This window comes from Gossypium arboreum, chromosome 2 (genome assembly GCF_025698485.1).
Source record: "Gossypium arboreum isolate Shixiya-1 chromosome 2, ASM2569848v2, whole genome shotgun sequence".
Classification (NCBI taxonomy): Eukaryota; Viridiplantae; Streptophyta; class Magnoliopsida; order Malvales; family Malvaceae; genus Gossypium; species Gossypium arboreum.
In genome coordinates this window covers 14,826,364-14,846,160 of record NC_069071.1, presented here as the reverse complement: position 1 = coordinate 14,846,160, position 19,797 = coordinate 14,826,364, and the positions used below count along the sequence as shown (strand labels likewise).

At 35.1% G+C, this 19,797-nt stretch overlaps 1 non-coding gene across 1 annotated transcript; it reads left to right on the top strand.

Moving 5' to 3' along the window:
- The first annotated feature begins 329 nt into the window (after positions 1 to 329).
- On the top strand, positions 330 to 436 carry LOC128290038 (small nucleolar RNA R71). The gene has a single exon (XR_008279679.1). It is a non-coding gene; the product is annotated as a small nucleolar RNA R71 (small nucleolar RNA).
- The last annotated feature ends 19,361 nt before the right edge of the window (positions 437 to 19,797 follow it).

The following is a 19,797-nucleotide window of genomic DNA, read 5'->3' as shown; positions in this document are numbered from 1 at the left end:
CACAGGAAACAACATCAAATTGACTCGATGGCTGAGCTATAACATGATTAAAACCGTTATTAGTAAACTGTTTCAATATTGAAGAGATAGAAGATACCTGAGCTAAGAGTGAAGTAAGGGCATCTACTTCATGCACTCCATTTACTTGTCTTTCTGAAGTTGCTCGATTTGTCAGCCACTAGTAATTGTTACTGGCTATTCTCTTGATGATCTCGTAAGCCTCGTTATAAGACTTCAACAATAGAGCACCATTCGCAGAAGCATCTACCACTAACCTTGTGTGTGAGTTGAGACCATTATAAAATGTCTCCAACTGGATACAATGTGGAATCCTGTGGTGGGGGAATTTACGAAGTAACTCCTTGAATCTTTCCAATGCCTTGTAAAGGGATTCATCATCCATCTTTTGGAAAGTGGTAATCTCATTCCACAATTTAGCATTTTTACTAGGTAGGAAATGCTTTACTGAAAAGCGTTCATCTAATTCTTACCATGTTGAAATTGAATGTGGTGGCAACAAATTAAGCCTGCTCGTACTCGACCTCACAACGAGTATGAAAACAACTTCAGTCTCAATGCTTCTTCAGTTACACTGACTACCTTAAAGGAATTGCTCACCATCATGAATAGTCGAAGGTGAATGTATAAATCTTCAGCTAGCATTCCACTAAATTGGCCCGTTGTTTGAAGCATCTGAAACATCACATGCTTAGGTTTAAACTGCAGTGCCTCGATCTCCGATTTCCTAATTCTCATATTTAGTTAGTTAAAAAGTGGCATAACATATTGTCTTATGGCTCAATCCCTATCATCAGCAACAAGGATTGGATTACGGACATTAGTGGCTCCATTCCCTTGAACATCGTTTTGATTTACAAGGTCCATCTCTACGACTTGTCTTTGGGCTAATCTTTCTTGTCTTTTTTTTCAAGATGTCCGCTCGATTTCAAGGTCTACAGGAGTAGATCGATGATAAAATCTATGCTAATCAACACTTGGAAAAAAATTAATTAAAAATGAAAAATTTTAATTAAATAAAATAAAAATAAATAAACCAATTCGTAAGAAGTAATTTCACAAATAATGATTAAATTAATAGTCCCTAGAAATGGAGCCAAAAACTTGTAACGCGTAGGTTTGTGCAAGTATACACAATCGTCATCAAGTAATAAGCAAGTAAAAGAGTTATCGTCTCCATAGGGACTCTATATGTTAATCAAATAATTGCAAAATTAAATATTGCAAGTTGGTAAGAAAACACAATAATTTCGATTGGTAGGTGTTAAATTAAATTAATTAAATGTAAATGAAATAATTTAAATGCAATGAATGAAATGAGATGGTTTAGCAGCAAATTCGCAAGCTTTAACAATAATAACATGAATGAGCTAGAATAATTACAACATTCAACTTAATTCATTTTTTATCATGCTTATCAATGTCCGGAAAGTATTACATGGCAACTTGATCTTTCATTAACTTGAAACCAGTTTAAGTCCTTTTGGAATCTTTTACTTAGAAAAACATACATACTACCATGATCATATTTAACTAAGGGTTTCTTAGAGTTATGTGAAGTAACAGGAACGGATTAGATTTAAAACACTTTAATCACACAAATCTAAAAGTTATGTCAGGTAATAAAGCTCTCTCAAATTATTATGAACATTTAATTTCATCAAGTTAGGATCTAAATTAAGCATGCATCTTTCAATTATTACGTCCAGTAATCATCATCTAGCTAGGATTGATCAACTAATTCTAATGCACTTAATAACATTTTAATGAATGAAATACATGAATGAGTTTAATTGAAAGAATGAACAATTGAGGCACAAACATCATAAACATGAATCAAATGAACTTCATCAAATAAATGTAATCATTCTAGCTAAAATAAAATTAAGCTATCATTGTTGATGAAAAAACATTAAAACAATTTGCGAACATGTTGATTAACTAAGAACAAATTAAAGATAAAAAAGAATATAATCTGAATGATTTCGGCAGTCCTTCGGGAATCAATCGTAGAGGCTTCCTTCAATCCTTATGTTTGGTCCTTCACAAAGTGCTCCTCAAGGTGGCCGACCAAGGGAGAATTTTCTCAAGGAATTGCTAGCTTAGGGGAATAGAGAGAATGAATGGATTTATGCGTGAAAAGGAGAGGAAATGTGTAACGACCAAATAGTCAAGGGTGTCGAAAAACATATTTTTGGGACTCCGTTTTTGTAACCCAAACCTGTAAATATTTTTATTAAATATTTACGAGGCTAGCTTAGTAGCTAATTAATTTTTGGAATAGTGAATTTTGTGAAATTAGGAGTTACTAAGGTACAAGGACTAAATCGTGTAAGGGTTAAAAGTTGAATTATAGATTGAAATAAACTAAAGGGGTTAAAGTAACAATTAAACCATTTAATAAATGGTTGTGTGTAGGTGGTCGAATATGGTTAAGTGTAAATGCATGTATGTATATTTTATATATGTTATAATATAAGTTAATAATGATAATAATAAATTAAATGAAATAGAAAGAAAGAGAGGAAATGCATGCAAATTAGAAAAGAAAGAAAAAGAAACGAAAGAAAGAAAAAGGAGAAGAAGCTCACAACTAGGAGTTTGGAAGTTCAAATCCAAATTGGTTAGTGCAATTTAGTCCCTATGCTTGTAATTTTTATATTTTTGGAATCCAGTACTTAGGGCTACCTGGCCCATATTGTAATTTTTAGTATTGTTCAAGATTTAAAATGTTGACATTGTTAACTAGTTTAAGTATTAGGGATTAAATAAATAGAATTTTAAGTTAGAAATAGAAAAATACTAAATTGTGGAATTAATTGTTGATTTTGAACAATAGGAACTAAATTGTGAAAATTTCAAAATTATGGGGTCGAATTGGAAAAGAAGAAGCTAAGCGTGGTCCAGGGTGAAATTAGTACAAAAATATGAAGTTAAATGTGATGATTAAAATTAGTCTCGGTTTAGGGACTAAATTGAAGAATAAGTAAAATATAGTGTGAAAATTTAAAATTTTAATGTGAAGTTGAAATGTGTAATATTAATGTGATTTAATTATTTTATTCCATAGCTAACGTCATACTGGAATCCTTGAGTAAAAAGGGGAAGGATAAAATCAATGTCGAATAGCTCGGAAATCACGGTTTGTGTTTCTATAATCCGAATTAAATAGTAGATTATTGCATATTTAATTGTTTGCGTATGGTAAGCAATTAAGGTGAGTACTTTGGTTCTTGGAAATTGAATTAAATTCATAATTGAAATTAAATGGATTGGTTTTGTATATTGTGAAATATATTGATTATGAATATATGTGTATTAAGAAAAATGTGGTTATTATCAAATTGAATATATGCTTATATGCGATGATATATATTCATGAAACTGAGACATTTGTTGTATTAAAAAGTGAAATGAATCCCTATTAACTGTATCGGGCTGAGTTGGATATAGATGGCATGTCTTAGGATAGGAACAGTTTAAGGATTACTTCGACCTCGAGTTGATGAGGCACTCGGTGCCAATTTGCTTCGATTTAGCCGATGAGACACTAGGTGTCAATTTATATATTGTTGGGTGTAATTACAAGGAACGGCTTACGAATTTGAGTACATAGTGATCGGAAGCCTGAAGTTTAGCTGAAGCATATAAGTTTAAACAGAAGCCCGAAGGCTAACTGAAGCACACAAGTGCTAAACGGAAGCCCGAAGGCTAACTAAAGCTCATCAGAACTGAACTGAAACCCAAAAAGGGTTAAGTGAAACTCATATGAGTTAATGGAAGCTCGTAAGAGCTAAACGGAAAGCAAACATGAGAATTTGCAACAAATGTTGAATCTCGGTTTACTTGGGTAATTTACCGTCGATTCATCTTTTTCACTGAACGATCGTACTCATTTCCTGCGTTCCGTTCCTCCAAAATACTGAGTTCAATTTCGTAACTTTTGTACATAATTTACTTATTTTCAATAATTAACATACATAAATATTAATCACCATTCATAAAATGATATTGAAATTTAATAATTTAACCGTACGAACTTACCTGGGAAAATTCGCAAAAGTCATACAAGTTCAGGGACTAATCGGCTATTTTCTCTTTTCTACAATTCACTTCGAGTTCTTGATCTATAATTGTAAAATCATTCATTTATTAGCATTCATTTCAATTTTACTCTACTTTACAGTTTATACCCTTTAATTCCCAAAATTACACTTTTGCCCTAAATTTTATAAATTTTACAATTTAGTCCCTGCTCAATTAACCCATCAATTGAGCTAACTTTTCTCAACTAACACTTTATTTATTCATTCTAAGCTACTACACAACCTTTGAAAATCATAATTTCAGTACCAAATCTTAATTCACAACTTTTTCACAATTAGGTCCTAAAATCAATTTCTATCAAAATCACTTAATAAAATCATCATATAATAAAATAAGAACTTCAATTCCACAATAATTCACCATAATCATATATCACCTATTCATGGTCACTTTTAAAGTCACCCATAAAATAAAAAACTAATGAATTAGATAATTGGACCTAATTGTAAAAGTCACAAAAACATAAAAATTACCAAGAAAAAGTAAAAATTGAACTCACATATGTCAAAATATGAAAACCCAGCAACTTCTAGACCTCCCATGGCGTTTTTGCTGAAGAAAAATGATGATATCTCTAGATTTTTCAATTTTGTCTTTATTTTATATGTTTAATTTGCAAAATTTCCAATTTTGCCCTTATTTCTTCTTGTCTTTTTGATGATTTTCTTGCCCAAACCGTCCAGCCTATATAATTTGGGTCTAATTGCCTTTTAAATCCCTCCTTATTAGTCACTTAGGCTATTTAATCACTTTACCAAATTTTGCACTATTTTTAATTTAGTCCTTTTTAATTAATTGACTAACCAAACGTTAAAATTTTCTAACGAAACTTTAGTACTAACTCAATAACACTCCATAAACATTTATAAAAATATTTATGGTTTGGTTTATGAACCTGAGGTCTCGATACCTCGTTTTCAACTTGATTTACCTAATTAATTCTTTTAAATCACAAAATTCACTAATTACAAAAAATACTTCTATAATCACACTTGACTCATAGGTATTAATTTATTAAATTTTCAACCCACTCGTTGAATTTAGTGATCTTGAATTGAGGTGCTACCGTCCTTAAACACATGCTTACAAACATTTTCACACCATACATTTTCGTCTACATTAAAACTTTTTGAAATCCAAACATAAAGTCCCTAATACGAGCCCACGAGGCCCAAAACACACCTCAAAAAAGATCCGGGACTTAACTAAGTACTTTACAAAACTTTGAAAAATTCCAAGGTAAACAAGGCATACGCCCGTGTGTCGACTTAACATGACCGTGTTGAAGGCCCGTGTAGCTCACACGGCCTGGGCATATCTAGACAAGTCTATGTCCCTAACCCGTGTGGATTTATTTTTTGATCCGAACCTACAGGGGTTTTAGCACGGCCTGGCACACTCCCGTGTCCATTGCCCGTGCCCCTCACACGGCCATGACACGCCTGTATCACAACCCATGTACAAAAACCTTGACAATCTGTTTCTGACATCATCAACCAATTAAGGGCACACAGCCAAGGCACACGTCCGTGTGTTAGTCCGTGCCCTTCACACAACTGAGACACACGGTCGTGTTTCTGCTCGTGTGTTTACTACCATGCATACTGACTTGTAAAATTGAGGTGCAGGGGACACACGGCCAGACTACATGCCCGTGGGGCAGACCGTGTGCCATACACGGCCTAGACACACGCCCGTGTGCCTGCTAATATGGACAGAAACAAGGCTATTCACCAAGCATTTTTGCGACCCTTACTTGCACCAACCTACACAACATCAACCAAAACCAATCCAAGCATAACACATATGTCCAAACAACCACAACCATGAGAAATTTGCATCAAATGCATTTAATAATAATCAATATTAGCTAGCATTACTAGCCCATACAAAATGAATATCACTTCCATCATATGAGCCAACTCTTGTGGCTAAACTAACAAGACACTAAACAAAAGACTCAAGTCCCTATACACGCCAAAATCAAAATATTAATCTAGCTATACCAAAGCTTCAGGTGATAGTGTGATCGATGCCTCTGACGTCCCTTGATCCTCGATACTAGCTTGGTGGCACTATAAGAAAACGGAAAAGAGAGGGAGTAAGCATAAAGCTTAGTAAGTTGCATATAAATAAGTAACAACATCAACCATGCATATTATAAATCAACACAACATTCTTGAATGAACATGGGTAAATATCACTACATGCTTATATATATCACAAGTATAAACTAAAGATTTCAATATCGTCCCAAGATCATTTTCATAACTAGAACTTACTCAAGTCATTCTTACCATCAATGCAACATAACTAGACTCATATCTCATAAGTTTCAAACCTGAACCTGTACCACTCACAACGTGATTACATCATTTCATATCATTGTCATAAGCTTTTAAAATAACTCTTGAAACTATTTGGAATACTAAAGGATATCTGACAAGCTTAACACAAAAGGGTAAATTGCCGATGCCATGTCCCAGACATGGTCTTACACTAGCTTACATGTCGAGGCCAATGCCTTGTCCCAGACATGGTCTTACACTAGCTCTCGTCTCAATGTCGATACTATGTCCCAGACATGGTCTTACACTGGCTCTAATGTTGTGGCCGATGCCATGCCTCAGACATGGTCTTACACTAGCACACACATCAATGTCGATGCCATGTCCTAGACATGGTCTTACACTGGCTCTTACAACATCACCGATGCCATGTTCCAAACATGGTCTTACACTGGATTTCATATCGTGGTCGACGCCATGTCCCAGACATGGTCTTACACTGGCACACATATCACCCAAATGTCATAGCATAGATATCCAATCTATTCCTAGGTTCAATCGGGAATCTACTATATTGAATTTCATCATGCATTATTCATAAGCAATTTCAACTATATTACGCAAAATTAATCATTCAACACATAATAATGATAAAGTTGTCTTACTTACGTACAACTTACCTCAGTATACAAAAAGTGGATGACTAATTGGCTTTAGTCTACTAGCTTGGCCTTTCCCCGGTCTAGGTCTGGATTTCGTATTTCTTGATCTAAAATGATAAAAATTCAATAATTTAATCATCATATTAATTTATACATTTCATAAATCATATTTTGGTAAAATGACCATTTTGCCCCTAGACTTTCACAAAATTACGATTTTACCCCTAGGCTCATCAATCGATTTTTATCAAATTTTCTCACTAACCAAGCCTAGCCGAATTCTTTTTATACTAGAAGCATCCCACAACTCCCATCGTTTCACACATTTACCCCATAATTTATAACTTATGCAAAATGGTCCTTAACTAGGGTTTTCATGAAAATCACTTCACAAAAGTTGTTTGTTTAACAACCATGATACATTTTCTTCCATAAAAATTCAAAAAAAAAATGAAAAATCCCATGGAAAAACCTTAGACTTTCAACCATTTTGCAAAATAGTACCCTCATTAGCTAGATTATGCTACAAGGGTCCCAAAAGTACAAAAATTATCAAGAAAGGCCATCAAAATCACTTACTTGTAAGAGTAAAGAGTGGCTGAAATTTTGAAGCTCCAAAACCCCTAAAATGGCTGAAATTTTTGGTGGTGAAATAAGGGATTAAAAAGATGAAGTCTTTTGTTTTATTTAATATCATTTTCTAGTCAAAATAGGCTACAAACTTTACCAAATTTGATTTTTTTTATTCATCTTTGTCCTTATGGCTGACCACCCCTATTGAAATGGGTCTATTTTCCCTTTAAAGACCCCTAATTATGATTCTCTAGCTATTTAACACCATTTTCTAGAAAAATAAAACTTTTGCTCTTTATGCGATTTAGTCCTTTTTCAAAATTGAGCATGCAATCACTAAAATTATTTCACCAAAATTTTCATGCACTCATATAAACATGCTATAACACATAAAATAATATTAAAAATAATTTTTCTGACCTTGAGTTAGTGGTTCCGAAACCACTATTCTGACTAGGCCCAAAATCGGGCTGTTACAATTCTCCCTCTTAGGGATTTTAGTCCCCGAAAATATTACGAGTGAAAAAGTTAGGGTATTGATCTCTCATAGTCTCCTCGGGTTCCCATGTGGCCTCTTCAACCCCATGTCGGTGTCACAGTACTTTCACAAGAGCTATACTTTTATTTCTCAATTGCTTGACCTCTCGGACTAAGATCTTAACCAGCTCTTCGCCAAAAGTCATGTCTGATCGAATCTCAACCTCTATTGGCGAAAGAATGTGCGAAGGGTTAGAACAGTAACGGCGCAACATCAACACATGAAAAATATTGTGGATCTTCTCTAACTCGGATGGCAAGGCTAGCCGATAGGCTACCGGTCTAATTTTCTCACCACCTCATAAGGTCCAATAAAGTGTGAACTTAATTTTCCTTTTTTTACCGAATTTGAGGATTTTCTTCCACGGGGACACTTTCAAAAACACCTTATCACCCACTTGAAACTCAATTTCCTTTCGTTTCAAATCCACGTAGGATTTCTGTTTATCCAAAGCGACCTTCAAACAATCACGAATTACCTTAACTTTTTCTTCAGTCTCTTTGACTAAGTCGACCCCATCAATCTGACTTTCTCTAAGTTCAGTTCAAAACAAGGGCGTTCGACACTTACACCCGTATAAAGCCTTATAAGATGCCATTTTCAAACTCGACTGATAGTTATTGTTGTAAGGAAACTCTACTAGCGGTAATTACTTTTCCCAACTACCTTGGAATTCAAGAACACAACACCGCAACATGTCCTCAAGAATCTGAATTACTCTCTCCGACTGACCGTCGGTTTGCGGATGGAAAGCAGTACTAAAATTCAACATTGTCCCCAAAGCTTCTTGTAACTTTTTGCAAAACCTCAAAGTAAACCTCGGATCTCTATTCGAAATAATTGACAAATGTACTCCATGAAGTTTCACAATCTCAAAAATATACAACTCGACTAGCTTATCGAGTGAATAGTCGGTACGCACTGAGATAAAATGAGCCAATTTTGTTAATCGATCGACTACGACCCAAACAGCATTTTCTTTCTCGGTGACACCAGTAATCCCGTCACGAAGTCCATAGTAATTCGGTCCTATTTCCCACTCTGGAACCATAACAGGCTGAATTAAATTCGAAGGTGCTTGGTGCTTGACTTTCACTTGCTGACAAATTAAACATTTGAGACAAACTTTGAGATGTCTCTTTTCATACTCGGCCACCCATACAATCTATTCAAGTCATTATACATCTTAGTACTACCCAGATGGATTGACATACAACTACTATGTGCCTCGTGAAGAATTTTCCCAATAATCTCATCATCTCTAGGTACACAGACCCTATCACGGAACATCAAACAACCATCGGTACTAATCCAAAAATCTGACTCGTCAACTGTCTCACACTGAGTCATCTTGTCTTGCAAATCTTTATCGTTCTTCTGAACTTCACAAATCTCTTGAAGAAACATAGGTTTAGCTCTCAACTCTGCTAGAACCAAACCATCCTCAATTACAGAAAATAGAGTATTCATAGCTCTCAAGGAAAACAATGACTTCCTACTTAATGCATCAGCGACCACGTTAGCCTTTCCCAGGTGATAGTCAATTACTAACTCATAATCTTTAATCAACTCCAGCCACCTTCGCTGTCGTAGATTTAAATCCTTTTGAGTCATCAAGTATTTTAGGCTTTTATGGTTAGTGAATACCTGGTATTTCTCGCCATATAGATGGTGTCTCCAAATCTTCAGTGCGAACACTATGGTGGCTAACTCTAAGTCGTGAGTCGAATAGTTTTTCTCATGCGACTTCAGTTGTCTCGAGGCATACGCTATCACCTTACCTTCTCGCATGAGCACGTATCCTAATCCATTCAAGAATGCATCACTATACACTACAAATTCTTTTCCTGGTTCTGGTTGCACTAAAATTGGAGCTTCAGTCAACAACGCCTTTAGTTTCTCAAAACTCTATTGGCATTTTTCCATCCATTCGAACTTGACATCTTTCTGCAGCAACCTTGTCAACGGAGTAGCAATCATGGAGAATCCTTAAACGAATCATCTATAGTAACCCGCTAAGCCTAGAAAGCTTTTAATCTTCGATACATTCCTCGGTGGTTTCCACTCAACAATATCTAAGATCTTACTTAGGTCAACTCTAATTCCACCACTCGACATGATGTGTCCTATGAATCTGACTTCTTGGAGTCAAAACTCACTTTTACTACACTTGGCATACAATTGTTTCTCTTAATGTCTTCAAAATGGTTATTAAATGCTTCGTGTGCTCACTCTCATTACGAGAATAAATTAATATATCGTCGATAAAAACAACCACGAACTTATCCAAGCACGGCTAAAAAATATGATTCATCAAGTCTATAAACCCGATGGGGGCGTTTGTTAAGCCAAAGGGCATGACAAGGAACTCGTAGTGACCATATCTCGTCTGAAATGTGGTTTTCGCACATCTTGTTCCCTAACTCTTAGCTGGTAATAGCCAGATCTCAAGTCTATCTTAGAAAACACCTTGGCTCACTTAAGTTGATCAAACAAATCATCGATCCTTGGCAAAGTATACTTGTTCTTCACTATCACCTTATTGAGTTGTCTGTAGTCTATACATAACCTCCTCGGCCCATCTTTCTTTTTCAAAAAAAGTACCGGATCACCCCATGGGGAATAGCTCAGTCTCGCAAAACCCTTATCTGTTAATTCTTGTAACTGTACTTTTAACTCCTTTAACTCTGTCGGAGCCATCCTATACGGAGCAATTGAGATAGGTGTCGTACTAGGGACTAACTCAATACCAAACTCAACTTCCCTAGTTGGAGGTAATCTAGGCAATTCTTCCGGAAACACATCCAGGTACTCACATACCACTAGCACTGACTCAATCTGTACTCCCGACTCTTGGGTATTCAACACAAATGCAAGATAAGACTCATACCCTTTCCTTAAGTATTTCTCAGCAGTCATAGAAGAAATCGGTACTGGTAAACTGTCCGATTCACCTGATTCAACCCGAATAATATCCCCATTTTCACATCTCAATTCAATAAATTTTCTACCACAGTTTACTAACACGTTATGAATAGTCAACCAATCCATGCCAAGAATTAGGTCAAATTCATCAAACGGTAGTAGCATGAGGATAGCCAAAAAATAGTGGCCACTAACCATTAAAGGACAGTTTCTACACACTTTGTCAATTATTACATGTTTGCCTAACGAGTTGGACACTTTTACCACAAATTCAGTAGACTCCACTAGCATTTTCATACTAGGTACTAATTTCATGCAAATATAAAAGTAGTTAGATCCCGAGTCGATCAAAGCAACTACAGATATATCATAGATAGAAAAGGTATCCGTAATCACATCAAAAGATGCAGCATCTTTGCAGGTGCGAATGGTGTATGTCCTTGCAGGAGCTCTACCCTCGGACCTCACAGTAGAATCTCTAGGCATACCTCTGCTACCAGCCCCAGTCCCAGGTTTTTTCTGTGGTATACCCCTCGAGGGAGCATTAGTCGCTCTCACATCTTCCTTTTTGTCTTTCTCCTCCATCTGAGGATAGTTTCGAATAAAGTGATCTACTGAACCACACTTGAAGCAGCCTCTATCATTACCTCAGCACTCACCGAAGTGTCGTCTACCACACTGCGAACACTCTGGTCTATTCAGTTGAGCACTACCAACGCTCGCAATGGAACTGGTCTGAGCTTTAGACGCCGCATACTGCTTATTCTTATTTCTGCTCAAGAATCATGTCGACGCATTTGTTCGAGTAGGAAACTCCCTCAATTTCTTGGATGAGGTCTGAAATGATCTACTCATTTGTCTTTTCTTTGAGTCACGTGACTCAATATTAGCTCTCCTATTTTCTTTGGCCAATTCTTCGGCCTTACATGCTCTATAACAAGTACTACAAATTCTCTTAACTCCAAAATACCAACCAACAATCTGATGTCTTCGTTCAAACCATCCTCAAACCTCTTGAACATAGTGGCTTTGGTAGATACGCACTCCCTAGCGTATTTGCTAAGTCTCACGAACTCACACTCATACTCTATTACCGTCATTCGACCTTACTTCAATTCTAGAAATTCTTTCCTCTTCTGATCTATAAACCTCTGACTAATATACTTCTTCTAGAATTCTTCCTGGAACAACTTCCATGTAATCCTTTCCCTTGGTACAACTGACACAAAGGTGTTCCACCATTGGTAGGCCGAGTCTCGCAAGAGTGACACAACACACTTCATGCACTCCTCAGGGGTGCAAGACAATTCATCGAATACCTTAATGGTATTTTCCAACCAGGACTCTGCTCTCTCTGGGTCATCATCAATTTAGCCTAAAATTCCTCGGCCCTATGCTTACAAATTCTATCTATCGGAGGTTTTTCTCTCCTAACCATCTCTACTCTTTGGCAGCCATATAGGCAAGCTGAGGAATCGGAGGAGGTAGGGGAGGCGGAGTGTTGGGATTTGCACGAAAACACTCTGAGTACCAAGCATCCATTATATGGAGGTAGCCTTCTCTAGCACCTCCGCCCTGACTCAATGTCACAGGCCCACTTTCGATTAGAGCGGTCCCTTCAACGGGAGCCGCCACATTACTTTCCACATCATCCACCATAACTCTGTCAGGATCCATTTACTATATGAAAAACACAATTTAAATTTGTCAAGAGTCATCACACTATCACAATATATTTTTGGCATGTATAGCTAGACTCGTACTCATGCTAGGTTAGTCTGAAAATCAACTAAACCATAGCTCTATACCACTAAATGTAACACCCCTTACCCGAGTTTAACGCCAGAATAGGATACAAGGTGCTATCGTTCTTAAACACATGCTTACAAACATTTTTGTGCCATAAATTTCGTCTAAATTAAAACTTTTTGAAATTTGAAAATAAAGTCCCTAATACGAGCCCACGAGGCCCAAAACATGCCTCTAAAAAGATTCGGGACTTAACTGAGTACTTTACAAAAATTTGAAAAATTCCAAGGTAAACAGGGCACACGCCCGTGTGGAAAAGTGACACGCCCGTGTGTCAGCTTAACATGACCGCGTTGAAGGCCCATGTAGCTCATACAGCCTGGGCATATCTGGACTCACCCGTGTCCCTAACCTGTGTGATTTATTTTTCGATTCGAACCTACAGGGGTTTTCACACAACCTAGCACACACCCGTGTCCATGTCCCATGTCCCTCACACGACCATGACACTCCCGAGTCTCAGCCCGTGTACAAAAACCTTGACATTCTATTTCTGACGTCATCAACCAAATAAGGGCACACAGCCAAGGCACAAGCCCGTGTGTTAAGTCGTGTCCTCTACACGGTTGAGACACATAGCCGTGTCTCTGCCCTTGTGTTTACTACCATGCATACTGACTTGTAAAATTGAGGTGCAGGGGCACACGGCCAAACTACACGCCCATGGGGTAGACGTACACAGCCTAGACACACATCCGTGTGCCTACCCGTGTGGACAAAAACAAGGCTATTTACCAAGCCTTTTTGCCACCCTTACTTGCACCAACCTACACAACATCAACCAAAACATATCCAAGCATAACACATATGTCCAAACAACCACAACTGTGAGACATTTGCATCAAATGCATTTAATAATAATCAATATTAGCCAACATTAATGGCCTATACAAAATGAATATCACATCCATCATAAGGACCAACTCTTGTGGCTAAACTAACAAGACACTAAACAAAATATTCAAGTCACTATACATGCCAAAACCAAAATATTAATCTAGCTATACCAAAGCTTCAGGTGATAGTGTGATCAATGCCTCTGATGTCCCTTGATCCTCGATACGAGCTTGATGGTACTATAAGAAAATAGAAATGAGAAGGAGTAAGTATAAAGCTTAGTAAGTTGCATATAAATAAGTAACAACATCAACCATGCATATTATAAATCAACACAACATTTTGAGTGAACATGGGTAAATATCACTACATGCTACATATATCACAAGTATAAACTAAAGATTTCAATATCGTCCCAAGATCATTTTCATAACTGGAACTTACTCAAGTCATTCTTACCATCAATGAACATAACTAGACTCATATCTCATTAGTTTCGGACAAGAACCTGTACCACTCACAACATGATTATATCGTTCCATATCATTTTCATAAGCTTTTAAAATAACCCGTGAAACCGTTTGGAATACTAACGAATATCTGACAAGCTTTACACAATAGGGTGAATTGCCGATGCCATGTCCCAGACATGGTCTTACACTAGCTCTCATCTCAATGCCGATGCCATGTCCCAGACATGGTCTTACACTAGCTCTCACAACATCGTTGATGTCATGTTCCAAACATGGTCTTACACTGGCTCTCATATCGTGGTCGATGCCATGTCCCAGAAATGGTCTTACACTGGCACACATATCACCCAAATGTCATAGCATGGATATCTAATCTATTCCTAGGTTCAATCGAGACTCTACTACATTGAATTTCATCATGCATTATTCATAAGCAATTTCAACCATATTATGCAAAATTAATCGTTCAACACATAATAATGATAAAGTTGTCTTACTTACGTACAACTTACCTCAATATACAAAAAGTGGACAACTAATTGGCTTTAGTCTACTAGCTTGGCCTTTCTCCGGTCTAGGTCCGGATTTCGTACTTCTTGATCTAAAATGATAAAAATTCACTAATTTAATCATCATATTAATTTATGCATTTCATAAATCATATTTTGACAAAATGACCATTTTACCCCTAGACTTTCACAAAATTATGATTTTACCCTTAGGCTCGTAAATCGATTTTTATCAAATTTTCTCACTAACCAAGCCTAGCTGAATTCTTTTTATACTATAAGTAGCCCACAATTCCCATCATTTCACACATTTGCCCCATAATTTATAACTTATGCAAATGGTCCTTAGTTAGGGTTTTCATGAAAACTACTTCACAAAAGTTGTTTGTTTAAAAACTAGGATTCATTTTCTTCTATAAAAATTCAGCAAAAAACATGAACACTCTCATGTAAAAACCTTATACTTTCAACCATTTTGCAAAATAGTCCCCTCATTAGCTAGATTATGCTACAAAGGTCCCGAAAGTACAAAAATTATCAAGAAAGGCCATCAAAATCACTTACTTGTAAGGGTAAAGAGTGGCTGAAATTTTGAAGATCCAAAACCCCTAAAATGGCTGAAATTTTTGGTGGTGAAAGAAGGGATGAAAAAGATGAAGTCTTTTGTTTTATTTAATCTCATTTTCTAGTCAAAATAGGCTATCAACTTCACCAAATTTGATTTTTTTATTCATCTTTGTCCCTATGGCTGACCATCCCTATTTAAATGGGTATATTTGCTATTTAAAGACCCCTAATTATGATTCCCTAGCTATTTAACACCATTTTTTAGAAAAATCAAAACTTTTGCTCTTTATGCGATTTAGTCCTTTTTCGAAATTGAGCACGCAATCACTAAAATTATTTCACCAAAATTTTCGTGCACTCATATAAACAAGTTATAACACATAAAATAATATTAAAAATAATTTTTCTGACCTCAGGTTAGTGGTTCTAAAACCACTGTTCCGACTAGGCCCAAAACCAGGCTGTTACATATTCAACTCTGATTTGTAGAGTTAAGAGGCTACTGCAGCAACCATGGGAGGTCAAGCTAACACATGTTTTTCGAGAGGAAAATGAAGCTGCCAACCATATGACTAGTGTGAGGAATAGAGGAGAATATGGGTTAAAATTTTATGACAATGCCTTGGATAGCATTCAGGGAATTATTTGTAAGGATACAGGTGATTTATTATTTGTAAGGATATAAGTGATTTATAACTCTTGTTCCTCCATATTATTTGGGACTGAATACTAAGCATCTTTTTTCACATAAAACAAAGTCTAAAACATAATAAATAAATATTAAATCTTGGCAATAAATTTTCAATTTAAATGCCAACTAAAACAAAAATAAATATCCAATTTACATATATTCAAATAAATATTTTCAATATCTCATGAGAATACATCATATAGAATAATATTGTAACAAAAATTATAACTAAATAGTGATTTTTAAATTTAATGCATGCAAGTAAAAATTTAAAACAATATATATTATAATTATATTATTTTAATAGATTATCTATTACAACATATATAATTTAAGTTTATTTATATTTTAAATTGTCTAATTTCTATCTCACAAAACATGATTTATATATAACAAATATTCCCTAAAAAATCTATCAAAAGCATTAAAATATGGCTAAATTAGGCATATTTGTTTACTTTAAAACCTATTTGAGGGATTAGTTCAATTTTTACCACATTTATCGAAATAGGTTTCACCATATTTACTAGTTGGACGTGTTTTCTTCTCTCTCTTCAATCGAGTTTTATTTTTAGGGTTTGTTTAGTTTAGGTTAAGGTTTGGGTTTGGGTCAAGTGCTTTTAGGGTACTAGTTGGATTTTAGGGTGTTGTTATGGTTTTTTAAGGGTTTAGGGATAGAAATAATAAGAGGACGATTTATTTTTGTTTGTGTTTGAGGTAGACATTGTAAAAGCTCAAAGGTATATTTTAGCTAACGGTGATGCAACAATGCTTGGAGACCCATACATTTAATCTGTTGCGTTGGCATGAAACTATTGCCTTAGAAGTCCATCACAAGCAACTCAGGCACTAAGTTCACGGTGCATATACTATCACGAGTTGAAGTATAAGTAGAGCTCCTAGTTGACGGATGTTAATGTGGGGTCATGATTTGGAGTATAACTTAGGAGTACTCCTTATAGTGGTTATGCGGTCATGGCTTCAAGTTTCGCCTCACCACAAGAGGATGTTTTGTAAAACCGATACTAAAATTTGAAATGATAATCATAGGGAAAAATTCAAGGGCTTTGCAATATAACCAACTTATTTTTTTCTCCATCTCCACCAAAAGTAGGATTGGTAACCTTCATATTGTCTGAAATGGTGACAGAGTTGGATAGAAGAGCACTGTCAGGGGAGGAGAGATGGTAGCGGTGGAGAGAAGCTAGAGGCTGAGTCGAGGTGCAGCGGTAGCTGGAGGTCAAGTCAAGTCAAGGCGATAGTGGTTGTAATTATTAGTCAGTGATTTAATCGCAACAACCATTGTTGAGCCAAAACGACCTCCAGCTTTTGTCCAACGCGATAGTCACTCACCCCCTAACAATGCACCTGCCCCCAACTTTGTCACTAGTTTCAAACAAGAGAGAGGTTAACAATATTGCCTTTGGTGTTGACGAAGAAAAAAATAAGTGGGTTATATCAGAAAGCCTTTGCGTTTTCCCCTACAATTATCATGCCAAACTTACTATCGGTTTAACAAAGCATCCTCTTCTTGTGAGCTGGAAATTGAACCTGTGGTCACATAACCATTGTCAAGTAGGCCTCCAATTCATACTCCAAGTTGCGACCGCACATTAACATCCGTCAACTAGGACCTGTAGTTAAACTACAACCCATGACCATATAAGCACTGCGAACTTGAAGCTTGGGTTGCAATGAGATGGGCGGCTTCTAATGCAATGGTTCCTTCCCAACACAGCGGATGAAATATGTGGGTCTCAGAGCCCCACACATCATTGTGAATTTAAACACATCTTAAAACTAGCAAATCGACTCCCCAAAACAGAAATAAATTTATCAATTGGTAAAGTTAAAAAATTGAAAGAAAAATATAAGCAATGGTTTAGAGAAGTTTTTAGGGGTGAGGGGAGGTGACTAAGAGAGTTATGCACTAGGGAGAGCATAACCCTCCCTTTATATAAGGAAACGGATGGCAACGAGTGAAGGAGGAAAATTTAAAACGTAGTTATGGATTTCTGAAAATATCTCAGGATTCTCGAGATATATGAAAAAAGGATCGAGATTCCCATGGTTTAATAAAACTTTTCAAGTGAGTTGAAAATGGTAGAGTGAAAATGCTCTGCCTAGGGCACGCTTTCAATGATGTGGTAGAAAGAATCACTGAAAGTGAGCTCAACAGGACATGTTTTCAGCTGAATCATGAAAATGTGGTTGTTTGTCTTTTTTTATGGCCGTTGGAATTCGACCGTTGGGAGAAATCATTCTTGGAGAAAGAGGGGAAAACGCGTCCAACAGCCTGTTCCGATAAATATGGTGAAATTCTTCCTAATCCATCAAGTAAGTTTTAAAATTGACATATATGTCTAATTTACCCTAAAAATATAGCTTACAAAATGTGTTATTTATTTTATGAATATTTAACCAAAATGGATATTCACTATTTAAATTTATTCAAATAAACGGAATAACAAATATAACATATTTTATATAATCAATGCAAATTAATTCTAAGATTTGCAATAAATTAAAATATATGATGAAAAATATAATATTTTACTTGTCAATTTCATGAGTTAATCTTTTATTCAAATAAAATATACATGTTGGATCTTTGAATAAGATAAAAGTTCTTGAATATTAATTTTATAACTTAGTAAAATTAATTTTAGATAAGAAACTTAATAGGGAAAAAATATCATTTATTCATTCTTACCTAAAAGCTTAAAAATAAATCTCAATATTTGTATAAGTTGAAAATATAAGCAATAACTTAAGAAATCATTCAAAATAGAGTAGGCGAGAACCATCGAAGACTAAAGAGCAACCATACACCAATACTTGAAAGAGCAAAATATTTAGAAAGTGAATAATTTTTTCGTATATAAAGCAAACAAAACATGTAATATTCTATAATTATAACTAGCAAAATTTAAAATATTATTACAAATTTAATATCTTTATAAAAATATTATTTTATTAAATTAGAGTTTGAATTGGACTTTAATTTTTATAAATTGTACGTGGGTACTATATATATATATATATATATATATATATATATATATATATATATATATATATATTGGACATGATATTCGGTAGGGGTGGCGTTGATCGAATTGAATCGAATAAAAAATTTTCAGTTAATTGAGTTGACGAATCTTATTTTATCATCCTAACTTGATTTAAAATTTTCTCGAATCAAGTCAAGTGAGATGGAATTCGAATCAAATATATTTGTTCGAATTAAATTTTAAAAAAATGACCTTGGGTCCTTATAGCCATTGTCACCCACCGCAATCAAATTTGCCCATCTTAATCAAATTTGTTATTAATTTTCATCTCCTTATAGTTTATTTATTAATCTTTTATATACTGAGTTAGCTTATTTGCTTGCTTAATTACTTTAATTATCTTCTAATTTTTGTCAATGTGTATTTTGAAATTAAAAATATATTAAATATAAAAATGTAATTTTTAATAAAAGTTATCTTAAAGATAAAATGTGAAATTGATACCAACATAAAATTTTAACATGAATATTTTATAGCATCATCAATAATTCAATTTTAACATAAATTTATAAAGATTTAATATGATTAAACAATTCAATAATATAAATAGTACAAAATGTGAAATTTAATTTAATAATATAAATAATAGATATAAATAAAATTATTACTATTTAGGTTTAAAGTTTGTTTGGATGATTTTTTATTTGGGAGTAAATGGGGGGTGATATTCAAAAAAAATTGGGAAGAAAATGGGTTTGAGGTAAATCAGGGGTGAGATGGGCGGGG